The sequence below is a fragment of the Carassius auratus genome, chromosome 22, assembly GCF_003368295.1.
Source record: "Carassius auratus strain Wakin chromosome 22, ASM336829v1, whole genome shotgun sequence".
In the NCBI taxonomy this organism is placed as follows: Eukaryota; Metazoa; Chordata; class Actinopteri; order Cypriniformes; family Cyprinidae; genus Carassius; species Carassius auratus.
Genome location: NC_039264.1, coordinates 30,144,746 through 30,163,820, shown reverse-complemented (window position 1 = coordinate 30,163,820; position 19,075 = coordinate 30,144,746). Strand labels below are relative to the sequence as shown.

Below are 19,075 nucleotides of genomic sequence, written 5' to 3'. Positions count from 1 at the left end.
TTTCTTCCTGAAATTTTCAATTTCACTAAAAACTGGTGTTTATCAAGTCGACCTGTCCACTTCAAAATTGCGCTTGTCATTTTATTTCTGCACAGCATGCATCCGAAAGGCCCGAATCCTACTCCTCACATCCACCAAGCCTTGACCACCCTCTTAAATAACGTAAATAACTTGCAGCTGCATGGATCCAGTGCTGACATCCTTGTCTAAAACCACTCGACACAGGTATTGGTTCACTCAATCCACCGCCCGCTTTAACCATAACATAAACATCACAGTACAACAACTGAATATAAGATATAAATCTGTCACCAAACCCAAAATACTTAACACATTAAAAAGATATTCCTGATCAACTTGATCAAAAGCTTTTTCTTGATCAAGTGACAGAACTCCAAAATTAACATGATAAAAATGATTAATGTTGATTATAACCTGTAAAAACTTTCTGAGGTTTTTTAACATTAATATGAGTTCCCCTAGCCTGTATATGGTTCCCAAGTTTCTAGAAATTTTAATCTGTGTAAATCGAGATTTTGCTATCTTTCTCTGCCTTTGAGAAAATGGAAGCTCAACTGGGCTGATCTTGAATCTCCTCCTTGTGAAGTTGTAAGGAGAAAGGTTACCTCCCCTTTCTCTGCTTTGCCCGCCCAAATATTTACATATAATTCAGTCGCAATGTCAGCACAGGCGTTTCAAACAGACTTTTATGATATGGATTCAACGGCACCGGCACAAACAGTGAGTAACAGTGCTCATTAATGCCTGATCTGTGATCAGTGATTTCTGATGTGTAGCTAATTATTCAAGTTCACACAGACTTACTTTCTAAATCGTTTAATACTGTTTATGCATCAGTGAATGAAGCCAGTGACTAAACGATCAACTTCACGTTGTTTCTCTTAGTAGCATGAAACAAATCTGTGATTTAAAGAGCCACACAGATGGGAAATCAAAAATTTCCTGTATTACAGTGTATGATGTAGCTGTCCATCTGTGTAAACAATGTGCAAATAATTAAACCAAAAAGTACACGATTTATAAAGTTATTGGCTTCTAAAGTAAGGAGTCGACTCTGAATCGCTGAAACGAGTCGTTATAGATTTCAAATCTTTTGCCCATCTCTATGTACGTCACTAGGAGCACTTTGCATAATAATCTCCGCCTACCGTCTTGGGAGAAACTGAACTCTGACCTGCCCCACCCCCCCACACAGACGCTCTGTTTGGTGTGAGAGCATCATGTCGAGGAGACAGTGTGTTTTATTTTCACTGCCAAAGAATGAAGATCAGAAGAGCCAATGGTTAAAATTCATTTTCACCACAATACCTTAGCAGTACAACAAATCCCTTTTGTTGTGTTCACTGATGACTGCTTTTCTAATCTCTGTGAGTACAGCGGGATTTTCAAAGCGTTTGGCCATAAAAGATGGTTCATTACCAACTTTATTTAGAACAACGAGCATTATTATTTATTATTATCTCCGAATCACCACGCGAAGTATGATTATGAAGTTATGGGTCTGTTTTCTCCCGAGCGTCTTATCAGTATGTGTGCTGTCTGCAGCCTTTGTTTGTGCTGATCGTCATGTACAAACACGTCATTAAAATGAAGTGTAACATGAGAGAGATATCTATAGAAAGCTTGACATGTCTACTTTAAAACTAAACAAGTGCTGCTTACAGATATTCTGTGATAAAGTAATCCATATGAAAACAACGCGATGTCTGTTTTTCATGTCTCCCTTCATTCTAATGTGACCACGCCCCCACGCTGAACGGGGCTTGAATGCACCCACACAGAAGAAAAAGCAGCGAGACTGTTCAAGTTTTTTATTTTACTGTTTGCTTCGCGATGAGAGGAATAAGACATAATTCACCCCAAACAGATGCTAACGCATAATTTACCGTGAAGGTGTGTGCGGAACAACCAATCAAAACTGACTATGTTAGTTGACCAATTAGAACACAGTATGCTACCGAAAGGTGGGGTTTAAGGAAACTGAATCTTTTGAACAGCTTCGCGCGAACCGTTTGGGGATCTCTGAGAATTGAGGTAATTTTAAAATGATATTTTGACAAAATGACAATGTTTTTTAAACCTTGGATGGATTTAAACCTAATGTACAGGACTTATAAACAGTGATAGGAAGCTTAGAATTTTCATCTAACTGGCTCTTTAAATTGTGATTTAACTACAGAGAGCGATCAAAGAATGCTCCCTTTTTTTCGGAGCGGTCACACATCGTGAGTATATCTGCACACTTGCCTAAACTGACGTTACAATGAATGACGCTGTTATGCTTCACAACAAAGCTGTCTTACTGTATTCATGTGTTTGGTGTTAGTTGTGGTGAAAGCATTTTTTGTGAAGAAAACGTGTTGCAATAATGACGAGATCACTGCATCCAGGCGATAAACAGACTCGGTCTACTCAATGCTCATCACTGCAGCCTTTCATGTGATGGGAAAAGATCGAAAAAATAATTATATAATCAACACTTCCATGATTCGTTAATCTCGACAGCTGTAATAGTAAATATATATATATATTTGAGAGGGGTTCCACATGTAATACGCATTTTGTATGCAAAGATGTCAGCCAATCACAACAGTTGTCGTTTACTCGGAGTCTCGCAGCAGACACGCCCCTTCAAACAAAGCAATCAAGCCAGAGGGCTCATATCAGGATATAAAAATGCTTTTTATTTCTAAATTTTAAATGTAAAAAAAAAATCATACTAACAATATAGGTACACCTAAGGAAACATTAAAAAGCATTTAAAGAAAAGGAAATAATCCATGTGATGGGACCTTTAAGAAGTCCCAAGTCCTCTTTCTTTGGAAGCAGAAGAGGCTAGTAGACAGCTCGACGACAGCTTATGGGAAGAGTTTCACATCTAAAGCAGTCTAGCAACACTTCATAAAAATCTTGTCCTATTTCACCCCAGAATTGTTGATAAAAATCTACAGGTAGTCCATCAATTCCTGAAGAACGGCCAATACGTAATTTCTACTTTAAGTTCCTTAAAAGTAATTAAAGCGTTTCATTCCTTTTTTTTTTATTCATTTTCAAGCTGAGGTAGTTTTTTTAATAAAAAAAATCAACAATTTCAGCATCACAGCTCTCAGCACTGTATAAATGTTGATAGAAGTCTCTTGTTCGTTTTCTCATTTCAACTGGATTTGATGTCACTCATCCATCCTGATGGCAAAGATGACACATTTGTTTTTGATTAACACATTTTCATTCAAGATTAAAAAAGAAAGCACTTGTCTTTGAAAGAGCAAAATCTTGTCCTTATCAATGCTCCTTTTGCCTGCCCTTGTAAAAGTTTTTTTTCTTCAACACATCACCATGTACATCCCCATTTTCAGTTACAAGATTTTTTTTCTCCAACAACTCAGGGTCCTTTTGCTAAACATTTACTGTTGTTTTAACCATTGTTGATGTATGAAAAGCATAATTCTGAAAAAATATTCGCCTTTCAAAGCCCACCATTGACAAGGATTCTCAAGTAAAAGTTTCTTCATCTTCCAATAACTTTAAAAAGCATCATGTAATAATTTAACATTTAAAAACCAGTAATAATTAGATCTTAATGTCTTATTTAGATTTAAATCCAAAAATAATCATGTGATGGTCAGGAAAAAACATTTGGTCAAATACATGCATCAGTTATTCTATTTTTATTATATCTCTTTCATATAAAAACGATCCAGTCTTGCACCACAAACTATACGGTCACAATTTTTCAACCATGTATATTGCCTTATACCTATATTTCTTGTTCTCCACACGTCCAATACTTTAAATTCTTGCATAACTTTTAATACTGTATAATAGTGTATATTAAAATACTTTTAATTTCTTCACCTTTTGATGTATCTATATTAACACTAGCCACTTCACCATATATGACTACCTGATCACTCACATCGTCATTCATTACACCATTTTCACCTTCTTCTGCTTCAGCAACAACTTTCCCATTTTGACCGTTATCTATAACACTTTCAGACTGTTCAACAATTTGAGCGTCACGCTCCTCCACAGCTGGGGCCAAACCAGCCTCTGATGCATTCGCAGTACTCGGCCCGGAGTTCTCCCCACTAGTCCCAACTTTTTGTGGCATGCTAGCCACTTGTGACCCATCCCCACATTCATAGGCGGAAATAGCGGGGGGTGGGGGGGAGGTCCCCCGGTCCCCCCATCTGAGGGTTGTCCCCCCCTAAAATATGTGTATTTTAAATAATATAATGATATATAGTTAAACTAAATGTGTAAGTAATAAAACAATACAAATGCAAATGGAGCAACAACAAAAAAAGTTTTAAACATCTCGAGTTCCCCCTGCTTTGCCTCACACTGGTCCACTGCCTGCTCCCCTTTTACCTCACCACCACCGACACACACACACAGTCCAGTCCGAGAAAACAACGTGTTTCAGTAGTTGTGTAACTCCACCAGTCTAGCTTACTTTATTCACATTAAACATCGGATGACGTGATTATTTTCTCTTTAATATAGATGATGCTGAGTCATTAATAAATCGTGTCCAAAAATATTATTGTGTACCAATTTACTTTTGTCACCGATGTAGTCTGCGCTGTTAGCGATTATAACATCGTTTACCCTTGTTTTATACAGGCGTTTGTTTACCTAGCTTGTTTAATAACATCTTACACACACCCATAGTGTACGCATATAGTGCGGGTGCGCATTTAGATTTTCCCGCGTTCACTATGATTTAGTCGGTTTCAGTTGCGACTCGTCGGGTGAGGCAGGGGAGGCCCAGTTTTTGAGGTGAAAATGAGGAAGATTTAATGTTAATAAAATTCACTATTTATTTCAGTTCATGTCTCAGAATGTATATAATTTTGTTTGTAATTTCACAGTTGTAATACCATTACATTGAAAGTGTGGAAGATTTTTATTAATAAGATTTTAAACAATCAAGTATAATCAATGTGAGTCTAGCCATTTTTGTTGCTAGTGTAAGGATGTAAGAACCTGAGATACTTTGATTTCCTGAGAAACAGACAATACAAACATGCACAGGCATCTTCGAGACACCCCACAGAGTGGAGGAGCAGGAGTCCTCCTCCCCTTCTGGCCATTTGTTTCATTTTAAATCCCTTCACCCATTCTTCCTTCTACTCAATCAAAATTATTACAAGAAAATATTAATGCAAGTGAACTAACACTCATGTCTGGTACCATTTAAATTGTCTCAGTGCAACTAATTAGGTGCTATTAGTTTGAACCTGTTTTTATACAGTCTTATGGTTGAACGTCTCCCGGAGCGGCAGGGCTGATAATTTACCAACTATTTATAATGAGCATCGATATTAGATATATTTTCTTTACCGTTTCTGACTAAAAGCCACCAAAAAGGCATTTTAAAGTGGTTAAGCAAATAATAATAATAACAATCGTCAGGGATCCCCAGACCAATACAATTAGTTTGCCTCCTCTATTTTAAAACCCACGAGCCGCCACTGGTCGGTTTATTTAATTTAATATAGTTAATCTAATATAACATCATACTAAGAGTGCAGTTGTTCTCCAGATATAAGCATAACAAATGTGGTTTTGATTTTTATAAAAATTGAATAAACAACAAGTTAATATTAAGTGCATTTTAGGCACCATATTGCCTGTTTTAGCTCCATTTCACCAATGAAAGAAGTTGAAAACTAAGCTACAGCAGTAACAGCACTTATTTTGAGAAACACACTGAGGAGGTGTTTCCTAACTGAGTGAATCCACTTTTTGAACAACTCAGTCTTTGACGTAATAAATTATTATTTTTTCCCCCTCTCTTTCACGTCTATACCGATCTCACTATACACATTTGTGTGAGGGTGTATGCCTTCATTTTGCTAGGCATGGCAAATGTTTTTATATATGCTTGTTTTAATTATAACTGTGAAGCAATAACATTCCTATTAAATGTGCTATATAAATAAAAGTTGAAGTTAAGTTCAAATTCCATTGTATTTTGGTGGCTTGATTGTGTAAACAACTTCAAAAATATTGCAAAAAAAAAAAAAAAAAGTTTTGAACAATGTTTTGGTCAATTTAGTCAACTTTTTCATTGAACCAGAAAGAAACTTAGAGAAGAAGGATAATGGACTGGTTCCATGCAATAGTAAGGCTTTCCTCTCTGTACACATATCCTTAAGTACAATTTTGCCTGTTTTATTGCTGTCCCCTTCAAAACTTGCTCGTGAGAAATGTTATGTTTATTGTCCCCCACAACATTTAGATGGGATTTTCGCCCCTGCCCACATTCATAACATTTCATGCTTCCAGTGCTGCCATAAATCATATATGCCTTTCTCGTGTACCACTCTAAAAAAGACACATCTAAATTAGGTTCTTCCAGAAACATGAACACCTTTATCTTCTGAAAGACATTATGTATTAACGATTTGTTTTTACAGCCGAGTGGTCGCATTTTTATTGCGCTAGCAAATTTACCATAACGGAAAAGTCCTCGCTCAATTTCCTCATTCGAAATAAACGGAGGCACGTTAGATACAGTAACTGTAGTTGTTGGCGCAACAAGTGGTGAAACAACAATAAATTCTCCACTTACCACAATTCCATTAGTTATTATGCGGTTTACTTGAGCCTCTTCTTTAACAAATAACACCACGGTCACACGAGAATCCGATGAAATAATCTCGTACCCAATCTCCTTGTTGCAGACACGATGCACCCTCAGCCGAGCATGCGCACTGGGCACTTTGCTTTCCATACGCATGCGCTTTGAAGATATGCACACACTGATATGGAAGGCCAAAAGGGTCAAATTCACGTGAATTTTATCGCGTAGACAACACGTTAAATACGTGTATTTCACGCGTAAACAACACGTATTTAACGCGTTAAATACGTGTTGTTTACGTGTTAAAAATCAGCGCGTATTTAACGTGTATTTCACGTGTTAAATACACGTGAAGTACACGTGAAGTACGCGTTAAAAATCAGTTTGAACGGGTCAATGTCATTGGCTGCTGAGGACTTGGGTCAAACCACTTCTGTGAGCTTAGAGGGGTGTACCATTCACAGACAGGCAACCATCATTTAACATGCTATAGATCAGCTTATTCCGCCTTATTATTTTGTCTTTTTTTGTATAGACTATAGAAATAATATAATTTAATTGGAGTTTTATGAAATATTTATTTTTTTATAAATATTAATTAACATTTTGTGGTGATGGTATAATGTTTATAAAAGTTACAGTATTTTATAATGAAACAGGACTTTTTGTTTAGCTTTTGACTCGTCAAAATATACTATTTAAATACTGTTGCTTTCTGAGTGCCATACACAAAAATACCAACTCATAACTCCACGAATATAGCAAGGAGAGTCAAAAGTTATAGTCTGATTGTACTGTGACGATCCAAGGGGCTGTAGTATTTTATTTTGCCCAGCAGGTGTCATGGGGTAACACTTTTTGTGTCTTTAGGTTAAGTGCTGTGATGCAGGTGTGGAAAATTTATTGTGATTAACCATGCTGCCTATAAGATGCTGGCTTACTCACGCTATCAGTCCAAGGCTTGATGTTGTGTTTTTGTATCTTTATATTTTTTTTATGTTTTACCTCAATGTGGTTATGGCTGTTTTCTGATTAAAACACATATTTGTGCAAATTTGATTATGTTGTATGGACTCTCTATTCATGTTGTTACTCCTTGATCCAAGGGGTTGTAACACTACGTTCTGTCAAATGTTTAATAGAGCTCTCCAACTGATTCATGGGTTTAGGTATTTTTTTACATACGAAAGATTGTATGGATTGTTTTGATTTAGGACTCATTTCAATCTTGAGAATCGGCTGTAAATAATGATATGCCATTTTCACAATCAGAGCATGTTTCATGAAGTTATAAAGGTAAAACCATGAGAATATTGTAGCATGTGTGCATTTGGAGTTTTTTTCTTGTTTTGTTATCATTCGATGACGGATATCTTCAAATCTAAATGATAGATTATTGTATAATTGGGCTCATTTTAATCGAGAGAATTTTAAATTTTCCAATATTATTAAAATAACTAAATTACTAGTAACTACTTACTGCTCAACTCTGACTTTCAGTAAATAAAAATATATATTTGCACATTCTCCTGCTGAGAAATAACTGACAAAAATGTAAGAAAAAATATAGCGTTCAAGATAAATTATTTATATCCATCATATTTGATATTCAATATCTCAGGACATACATAAGTTTAGTTAAAGTACTGGTTTCAAATGTTTTGTGATAGTATAAGACTTAAGTTAGCATCGAGCATTAACATTTGTGTGGGGGAAATAGTTACAATGGAGATAAGCAATCAATTCAGGTTTAAGATACAAACCATTGAAATCAATATGTCTTTAGAATACAATCATCTTAGGAATCAACAGCTTTTATTGTGCTTACATTTACAGCTATCGCCAAGCAGGTGGCACTTATTGAAACCTCTTTTTTGTTCAGCAATTCTGCACTTTTTGTTCAGCGATGCACTCATCAGACAATCAGTTATTAGGGACACAGGTGATGTTATAAGACATAAGCATTTAAGACTTTCAGGATTAGAATGAAAACTTGTACTAGGGTCAGGACAGAAGTATTCTACTGCTACCACAGTCAACCCCCCCCCCAACACATCAATATTACTAATCATATTTTTCAAACTGCTGAATTAAAATCAATAAAAAATAGAAATCATTTGAAAGCTTAGAGTCTGAGCATTACAATGCATATAGCATGTTGATCAACTCCAAAATAGTGCTGAGAAAAAAAACAATAATCATCATTTTGCCATGTACTCTAATATTTATAAAAATATCCCACAACTCGGATACACATGTGCCATATGTCATCTGAAAGGTCTCATGAAGTAGAATAAAACAACAGGGCTCTAGGCTCATTTTTTTCACTTGTTACACTAGTGCGCCTAACTTTTTTCTTACAAGTCCACTTGAGCCTATACAAGACAGTGAGCCTATATGTTTGATCAATTTAGCCTTCTCAAATCATCACGATTTGCCTAAAATAAAATCTATAGATATAAAACAGTTGAAGCATATGACAGTGTTTGTTAGACCCAGATAAATGTAAGCTATCCAATCATTTGTGAGGAGATGCTTCAGGACAGGGAGACGGCAGCATGATCACTTGCAATTTTTTCCTTGGATATGCCATCATTTTTGCTCATAAAAGGTAAAAGTAATACATTATTCGTAACTGTAAACACAATATCAACAAAACAGTTGCTCGTTCTGCCGTGTTGTCTTTAATAGGAGTACAAAAATTAACCGAAACTCAGTGAAAACATATACACATATACACACATATATATATATATCTATATATATATATATATACATATACATATATATATAGCTTTAAATAACTACTTAACAAAATAAAAAAAATTACTATAACCCATAAAGATGTACTTATCTCTAAAAGCGCTTCTAATGAGGAGATGACGAGTCGGGATTGCAACTGTCATGATCCCAGTTCTTTCTCTTTTCTATCTCGGTCTCCATCTGCTGGTTCTTTCTTTTCCTTTCCGCTCACTTATCTCTACTATCATCATCTTCAGCTGTTCCTCTTTCTCCTCCGCTCACCTGCTCTCTATCTCCTATCATAGGCTCTCTATTTCTAGCTCTGTCTCTTTCCATTCCCTGTTAGATTATTACTAACCACTTTGGATGTTTCTGACGTTTTTGTGCTTTTTCTACAGACCATTAGTCCTGTCCTGTCCTGTCTAGTCTTGTCAAGTCGTTTGGAGAGTTTTGTATGGACTGTTTGTTGCCTGTCTTGTTCTGCCGTGAGGCAGATAACGAGGGGTCCGCCGCCTCATCTGTAACCTGTCTCGCTGATCACAATCTTCCCAGACCAGCCACCTAAAGACACAAAAAGTGTTACCCCATGACACCTGCTGGGCAAAATAAAATACTACAGCCCCATGGATCGTCACAGTAGAATCAGACTATAACTTTTGACTCTCCTTGCTATATTCGTGGAGTTATGAGTTGGTATTTTTGTGTATGGCACTCAGAAAGCAACAGTATTTAAATAGTATATTTAGGAGAGTCAAGAGCTAAACAAAAAGTCCTGTTTCATTACAAAATACTGTAACTTTTATAAACATTATACTATCACCACAAAATTTTAATTAATATTTATTAAAAAATAAATATTTAATAAAACTGCAATTTAAATATATTATTTCTATAGTCTATACAAAAAAGGACAAAATAATAAGGCGGAATAAGCTGATCTATAGCATGTTAAATGATGGTTGCCTGTCGGTGAATGGTACACCCCTCTAAGCTCACAGAAGTGGTTTGACCCAAGTCCTCAGCAGCCAATGACATTGACCCGTTCAAACTGATTTTTAACGCGTACTTCACGTGTACTTCACGTGTATTTAACACGTGAAATACACGTTAAATACACGCTGATTTTTAACACGTAAACAACACGTATTTAACGCGTTAAATACGTGTTGTTTACGCGTGAAATACACGTATTTAACGTGTTGTCGACGCGATAAAATTCACGTGAATTTGACCCTTTTGGCCCTCCATACACTGAGGCCGGTGACACATTGGCTGCGTGGCGTCTCTGCTGCGTGCCAGAAGCGTGGCGGATTCTGTGTCTTGACCCCTCATTTACACTGAACACGTGTGCGGCGCATTACGGCTACGACAAGGTTTTATTCCGTCCTCCACGCGGTGCCAACTCACACAGGGAGCATATTAGAAGCGGAGCGACTGGATGCGTGAGACCACGTGATTTGCCTGTCCTACGTGGTTTTCAAGATGCATAACTACTGGTTATATAAATAACCAGATATAGAAATAATGGTTATATAGGATACTTTTCAAAATCATGTAGTAGGAAGATAATTAGTAGGTTATTGTATTCACCTTCCACTCCTAAAACTTGTGCAATCAAACTCCATGCCTTGTCCTTTTTGGAATTGTCCTTGTAAAAAGGATTTGTGGTGTCATATAACAGTGTGTTTTTCAACTTCCAGAATGAATCTCTCGTCCTCCATTTCTTGTCTCCTACCAAGGATATTACATGCAATACGTTTGGGAGTCTGCACAGGGTGTTTATTTTGAAATTGACAGGGATTTTTGACTTATTTTGTATTTCCAGTGCGACTTGGACGCGTGTCCGTCAATAATTTATATTTAAATTACATTTATATCTGAATTTATGTCAACCTATAGACTGTCAAATATCAAAATATCATGAATTCATATGTATTTGTGTACAAAATGACATATAAACACATTTTCCTATAATATTATGCCTGGAAACGCTTCCAACACGCGCGTGTCGCGGTAAAAATAGGCGTCGGTTCTATTTCTAGTATGCACGCGTTTTCCGCACGGCTCACGCAGGTGGTCTGTAAGCTCTAACCTGTTAACATGGGAGCCGAATTAAAAACCGACACGCCACGCGGCTGAGACGCTTGCGCCACGCATGCAGTGTGTCGCCGGCCTGAGGCTCACGCATGCGCTCTTGACACATTACAAACATTTGTATGATTTTCAAAAACATTGATCTAAAACAACACTTTTACTTAAACTTTATCTTGAACGGATTAAATAAATATACTTAGCCTACAATAATAGCCTATCTGTGCGACCGTTAAATCCTGTTTATCAAGTTGATTGGCCTGTGTGCGTGCATTTAAAACAGTGCGCATGCGTGAGTCTGACCCCTCATTTACACTGAACACGTGTGCGGCGCATTACGGCTGCGACACGGCTACCGGAGCTGATCGCGCCCATTCTAGTCAATGCTTGTGTTTACACCGGCCGCGACGCGGCACGTTTCAGAAGCTTCCCAGAAGCGGCTCTCCGCGCCGCTTCGCTAAATATAGGCGCCTAGTCTATTTCTGACGGACACGCGTCCAAGTCGCACAGGAAATACAAAATAAAAGTCAAAAATCTCTTGTCAATTTCAAAATAAACACCCTGTGCCGACTCCCAAACGTATTGCATGTATATTGGCAATATATCCTTGGTACTTGAAACCCCAAAATCAGAAAACGACGTCGGACAGGCAAATCACGTGGTCTCACGCATCCAGTCGCTCCGCTTCTAATATGCTCCCGGTGTGAGTTGGCACCACGTGGAGGACGGAATAAAACCTTGTCGCAGCCGTAATGCGCCGCACACATGTTCAGTGTAAATGAGGGGTTACGGCTGCGACAAGGTTTTATTCCGTCCTCCACGCGGTGCCAACTCACACCGGGAGCATATCAGAAGCTGAGCGACTGGATGCGTGAGACCACGTGATTTGCCTGTCCGACGTGTTTTTTCTGATTCCAGAATGAATCTCTCGTTGTCTATTTCTTGTCTCCTACCAAGGATATATTGCCAATATACATGCAATACGTTTGGGAGTCTGCACAGGGTGTTTATTTTGAAATTTAAACACAAGCATTGATTAGAATGGGCGCGTATTGCAGCCGTAATGCGCCGCACACGTGTTCAGTGTAAATGAGGGGTCAGAGTGCATGTATGCAGTCAGACTATGGAGTCAAAATAATGCCTTACATATTGTTATGTGTATCTGTGTGATTAATTATTTCTGAGTCCGTAGGTGGCGTTTTGGGAGGATTTCTTATGTGAGAATTATGACGTCATCGGGGATACCGGATAAAAGGCTCCGAGACGGCAATGGCGGTGCTCTCTTTCTCTCCGCTTCCCATTCATCAGCGTCTCCAACCCCCTTTTGGAGGCGATTTTTGTTTGTTTTATGTTAAGCTTAGGTTTAACGTATAAAGTTGTGTTTTGATATTTAGTATATTTCTTATTGTTCAGTTGCGGGTGGTGTATGTATTTATTTATTAGTTCACGTTTGCTTATTTAGTAAGAACTGAGTGAGGGAAGCAGATGTCCGGAAGACTCACCTGTTTTTATTTTTCGGTAGCCAGGTAAGAACTTTACTCTGAGAGCAGGTGTAGTTAGGGAACTGTTTTCTTAGTTTTCCTACCCGTGAACTGTTTGTTCTCTTTATTATCCATTGGACTGTTTTCTTTATTATAAATATTATTTGTGAATGTTTGATTTTGAACTTTAATTAAATAGAGACGTCTTGGAATTCACATCAGGGGTTGTGATTCTTCTTTGTTATATGTTCGGCCTGTGTCCTTAGAATTCACAAGCCTTGAAATGGTAATGGGCCGTAACACATATATACGAAAAAAAAAAAGGTTTTGCAAAAGAAAATTGAGGAAAATAATTTTGCTTTCTGCAAACAAAAATAAAGAATTGCAAGAGGAAATAAAGAATTGCAAAACATAAATGAAATAGTGCAAAAGCAATGATTTTGCAATACATATTTTCCATGGTCATATCTATTAATTTATTTGCAACACTGCTATTATTTATTAAAATTGTTTATTAGTGATGCAAAAAGAATCAACAGAAAACAATAATGGACGATTACAATTTAATACCTGAAGCAAATATAAGCTCCCAAAGCTATTATCAATTTATTGTAAGATGCTTTTAGAAGTAACTAAAATTATGAAAGTATTCATTCGTGATGCTAGAAAAATCAACAGACAACTCAATATGAAGTGAAAAATCAGCCTCTTTTTTAGCTTAGTGAACAAGAACATTAAAAACCTTCTTTGAACATAATGAAACTCGGAATTAAGCATAACAATATAACTTATATCATAAAGCAAATTTGTATACGAGAATAAAACTTTCGATATTGTTCTTAGTGGACGATCTCTATCTTTGAGTTGATCTGAATCTCACAGAAACTGCTGGACTTGAAGATAATCTTTATTCACTGCGACTAATTTAAATTATTTTTCTTATGACAGATTACTATGGATGAGATGCAGTGTAGCTTGAATGCTGTGGATCTGCAGATAAACTACTTAAAGTGTTTGTTTATTTTATGTCTCTGTAGAGAAGATGAATAACTGAAACTCTTCCCACATACAGTGCAGTGATACGGTTTCTCTCCAGTGTGGATCCTCTCATGTGCTTTCAGGTCTCCTAACCGACTGAATCTCGTCACAGTGTGAACACTTGTAAGGTTTCTCTCCAGTGTGGATCCTCTCATGTGATTTCAGGGGTGCTGACTGACTGAATCTCTTGTCACAGTGTGAACACTTGTAAGGTTTCTCTCCAGTGTGGATCCTCTCATGTGTTTTCATATATCCTAACCGACTGAATCTCTTGTCACAGTGTGAACACTTGTAAGGTTTCTCTCCAGTGTGGATCCTCTCATGTGATTTCAGGGGTGCTGTCTGACTGAATCTCTTGTCACAGTGTGAACACTTGTAAGGTTTCTCTCCAGTGTGGATCCTCTGGTGCCGTTTCAAATCTTCAGCTGTAATAAAAGTCTTCTCACACTCAAAACACATATGTTCTCTCACACCAGTGTGTATCTTCTGATGGACTTTTAAACTCTGCAGATGTGAAAAACTCTTTCCACACAAAGAGCATGAATGTGGTTTCTCCTTTGAATGAACTTTCAGGTGACTCTTCAGGTATGAAGCATGTGAATATGTTTTTCCGCATTGATCACATTCATAAAGTTTCTCTCCAGTGTGGATGATCATGTGTCTCCTAAGGGTTGATGATGCTGTAAAACTCTTCCCGCACTGATCACATGTGTAAGGTCTCTCTCCAGTGTGGATCATCGTGTGAATCTCAAGACTCTGTTTTTTTGTGAAACTCTTTCCACACTGAGTGCAGGTGAAACTTTTCTTGGCTTTTCTTTTACGTAAAGAAACTCTTTCAGTCTGTGAGAGAGTTTTTTCTCTAGTTTTGACATGATGTGGTCTCTCCATTAGATCTGAAATTAAAGGTTTAAAAATTACAATATAAATAAACCATGAAAAAAATCTGAGAAATGTGAAGTAAAAGCAGAAAAAGGCTACTCAAAATTATGATAATTTAGAGAAATCTTTAAAAAATAAGATACAATGATCTATCTTAAAAATACAGACACTACTGAAGGCTTGCAGTCATCGCCCATGACGCCATTATGTCGAGCGCAAAAGAGTCAGTGAACCGTTTTATTGAATCGAACTGTCAGAAAGAACTACTGATGCAACCGGTTCTTGATTCGTGAACGAATCATTATCTGGCTCGGCTTGGTGTTTATCTCTCTCTTCACAGCAGTTCAGTCAGTGTACTGTTTGAGTAAATGAATTACTCCGGGATATTGGTTTGTTTGAACTCAGAGGGAGTGTCAGCCACATTAAAAAAGTTAATAGCTTAAGTAATTTGTGGATTAATGCGTATTAGAGATGCGTACCGTTTAAAACGATTCAGTTCGATTTGGTGAACTGGTTCAAAAAGATCCGGTTACAGCGAATGATTCGTTCACAAACCGGATATCACAAACTGCTTTGTTTTGAGGTGTCTGTTTTGAACTGTTTTGAACTGCTTTGTTTCGACACAAGTCGTCGTTTTTGCTATTTTTGGACCAAAATATATTTTAGATGCTTCAAAAAATTCCAACCGACACTCTGATGTCACATGGACTAGTTTGATTATGTTTTTCTTACCTTTCTGGACATGGACAGTAGACCGTACACACAGCTTCAATGGAGGGACTGAGAGCTCTTGGACTAAATCTAAAATATCTTAAACTGTGTTCCAAAGATAAAGCGAGGTCTCACAGGTTTGGCACAACATGAGGGTAAGTTATTAATGACATAATTTTCATTTTTGGGTGAACTATCCCTTTAAGTCCATATTTTTTACCCTGGGGATAGAAAGTCTCCCCTATATTATTTATTGTTTTTTTTTCTTCATTTTTTATTTTTTTACAACTCCTAGATTATGTTTCTACTATAAACATCAAATCTGATTAACCGCTGATAACTTTAATTTTTCTTCTGCCTCATTGATGATGGATGAAGAATAAACACCAACCTGTTTGTTCTTCAGTGTGGTTCATTCTGCAGGGTTCTGGATCTCTCATGTTCTCTATATTCTTCAATAAACTCTGTCTCTGCAGATTTCACTTCTTCCTGATGATTTGATGCTGGTCTTCACTTGTAGACTGATGGGAATATTCCAGCATTTATTGATGAACTGCAGCGGGAGGAGCTTCACTGCTGGTGTGATTGTTGTGGGAGGGGCTTCACTGAAGCAGATCTGCCAAAATTAAAGATAAATCAGTTATTACACATTAAAGAGTCAGTAAGATGAAAATTCTAAGCTTCCTATCACTGTTTATAAGTCCTGTACATTAGGTTTAAATCCATCCAAGGTTAAAAAACATTGTCATTTTGTCAAAATATCACCTCGCCTCAATTCTCAGAGATCCCCAAACGGTTCGCGCGAAGCTGTTCAAAAGATTCAGTTTCCTTAAACCCCACCTTTCAGTAGCATACTGTGTTCTGATTGGTCAACTAACATAGTCAGTTTTGATTGGTTGTTCCGCACACACCTCCACGGTAAACTATGCGTTAGCATCTGTTTGGGGTGAATTATGTCTTATTCCTCTCATCGCGAAGCAAACAGTAAAATAATAAACTTGAACAGTCTCGCTGCTTTTTCTTCTGTGTGGGTGCATTCAAGCCGCGCGCTTCAGTTTGAATCTGAATAGAGCATTCAGCGCAGGGGCGTGGTCACATTAGATATAACAAAGGGAGACATGAAAAACAGACATCGCGTTGTTTTCATATGGATTACTTTATCACAGAATATCTGTTAGCAGCACTTGTTACACTCCATTTTAATGACGTGTTTGTACATGACGATCAGAGCAGACAAAGGCTGCAGACAGCACACATACTGATAAGACGCTCGGGAGGAAACAATACATAATCATACTTCGCGTTGTGATTCGGAGATGCTTGCTGGTCTAAATAAAGTTGGTAATGAACCCTCTTTTATGATCAAACGCTTTGAAAATCCCGCCTTGTACTCACAGAGATTAGAAAAGCAGTCATCAGAGAAATGTTGTGAACACAACAAAAGGGATTTGTTGTACTGCTCTGGTATTGTGGTAAACATCAATTTTAGCCATTGGTTCTTCTGATCTTCATTCTTTGGCAGTGAAAATAAAACAAACTTGTTTTTACAATTAAAAACACACTGTCTCCTCGACATGATGCTCTCACACCAAACAGAGCGTCTGTGTGTGTGTGTGTGTGTGTTGGGGGGGTGGGGCAGGTCAGAGTTCAGTTTCTCCCAAGACTGTAGGCGAAGATTATTATGCAAAGTGCTCCTAGTGACGTACATAGAGATGGGCAAAAGATTTGAAATCTATAACAACTCGTTTCAGTGATTCAGAGTCGACTCCTTACTTTAGAAGCCAATAACTTTATAAATCGTGTACTTTTTGGTTTAATTACTTTGCACATTGTTTACACTGATGGACAGCTACATCATACACTGTAATACAGGTAATTTTTGATTTCCCATCTGTGTGGCTCTTTAATGTATAACAATTTACACATTTAAAATGGTAATATTCACTCATCCACCTCGTGAACTAAATTTTAAGTTAATTAACCACAAAGTGTTTCATACTAACTAACTAACATACTCACAATTTATAAATCTTTTTGTTTTCTAAGAATTCCATCCATATATTTAAATTATTACATTTATATGACCTCTTTTTAATTTAAAGGCATATAAAGATGGGGGGGGGGGGGTACCCCAGCAATTACCAAATATAAACAATGTAAGAAAAAATTAAAGAATAAACATAGAAATATAATTTTACAAATTTACAATGTACAAATAAACCACCGATTGAGTTTAACTGAACAATTTGTTTTTGTATGTTTTAGTTTTAATATAGTTTATCACAGATTCATTAAATAAATGTCAATAAGATACTTATCTTTAACTTGTAATGTCACAATAGCTGATCATGTAATTTGCTTAAGTCTTTTGACAGCAATAAAATGAGCTTAATGTGGCAATTAACAGATCTGAAGATATCAGCATAATGAATGAGGTGAATACAAGATCTATTGACGTGAAATAAAGAGGATTTTCATCAGCTGCTAATATTGATGAGCCTTAGACTATAAACACTCATTAAACAAGCCATTCAGGATCAGCAGCAGTTTGCTGGTAGAAACTGATTGTTTGCATCAGAATTTAAGCTTAAAGCCTATTTAAGTGCTGACTGCTCTAATGAAAAGTATTACTACGACTTCTCAAATGCTACAGAAAAAAATATGACTAATATAAAGACATTGACAAGAATCTTTCTCAGACATTATGATTTGTCCATTTTAATCTAAATATACTTTGATTTTCTAATAATTACATTCATGACAACAAAATAGTTTTCTCTTAAACATTTTTGTATGTGAAGAGAAACAAAAAAAAACTTTATAAGTGTTAGCAGGCACACAAACAGCACTACACTTTTGTAATTTTAAAAAGGTTAGCATCAGAAGAACATGAACAAAATAGACCATGAACTTAAAAAAAAAGTTCCTTTTGACATTTTAGCGGTTGATGAAAATCTTGTTGAACATACTGTGAACACTTGTTATCCTGCAAATGTAACTATAGACCTGTCAGTATTGTACCAGTTGTTTCTAAAGTAATTGAAACGATTGGTATAATTCATTTAAGCATTTAAATATTGGTCATTTTCCATTACATCCTATGCAGTTTGGATTTAGGGCACATCGCTCTATGGAGATATCAAATTGTTATTTCGTTGAACAAATTAAATCCAGTCTTGACAGGTGTTGTTGGTGCTATCAATAACCAATGTTATTTTATCTAAATGATCAAGGTTTAATTTAATCTACAAATACATTAACTTGGTTGGAGTCATACTTAATTCTAAGGAAACAATGTACAATTAATTAATGATGCCTGCTCACCATTTCATGACCTTAATATTGGAGTCCCATAGGGGTCGATTCTTGGACCAATTTTGTTCATCTTATACATTTATTATCTACAGTTTGTCCAGAGGTCCAGTATCAGATGTATGCAGATTGTTGTGCAGTTGTTTATGCTTATGCTAAGACAAAAGAACAAGCTGCAATCAAACTTACTGCTGCATTGAAAAAA

General features: G+C 36.8%; 2 pseudogenes; both read right to left on the bottom strand.

Moving 5' to 3' along the window:
- LOC113040324 (zinc finger protein 501-like) overlaps nucleotides 1-6,736 on the bottom strand; it is a 49,278-nt pseudogene extending 42,542 nt beyond the window's left edge.
- A 6,723-nt stretch (nucleotides 6,737-13,459) lies between these two features.
- On the bottom strand, nucleotides 13,460-16,179 carry LOC113040328 (zinc finger protein 239-like; annotated as a pseudogene).
- Between the last annotated feature and the right edge of the window lie 2,896 nt (nucleotides 16,180-19,075).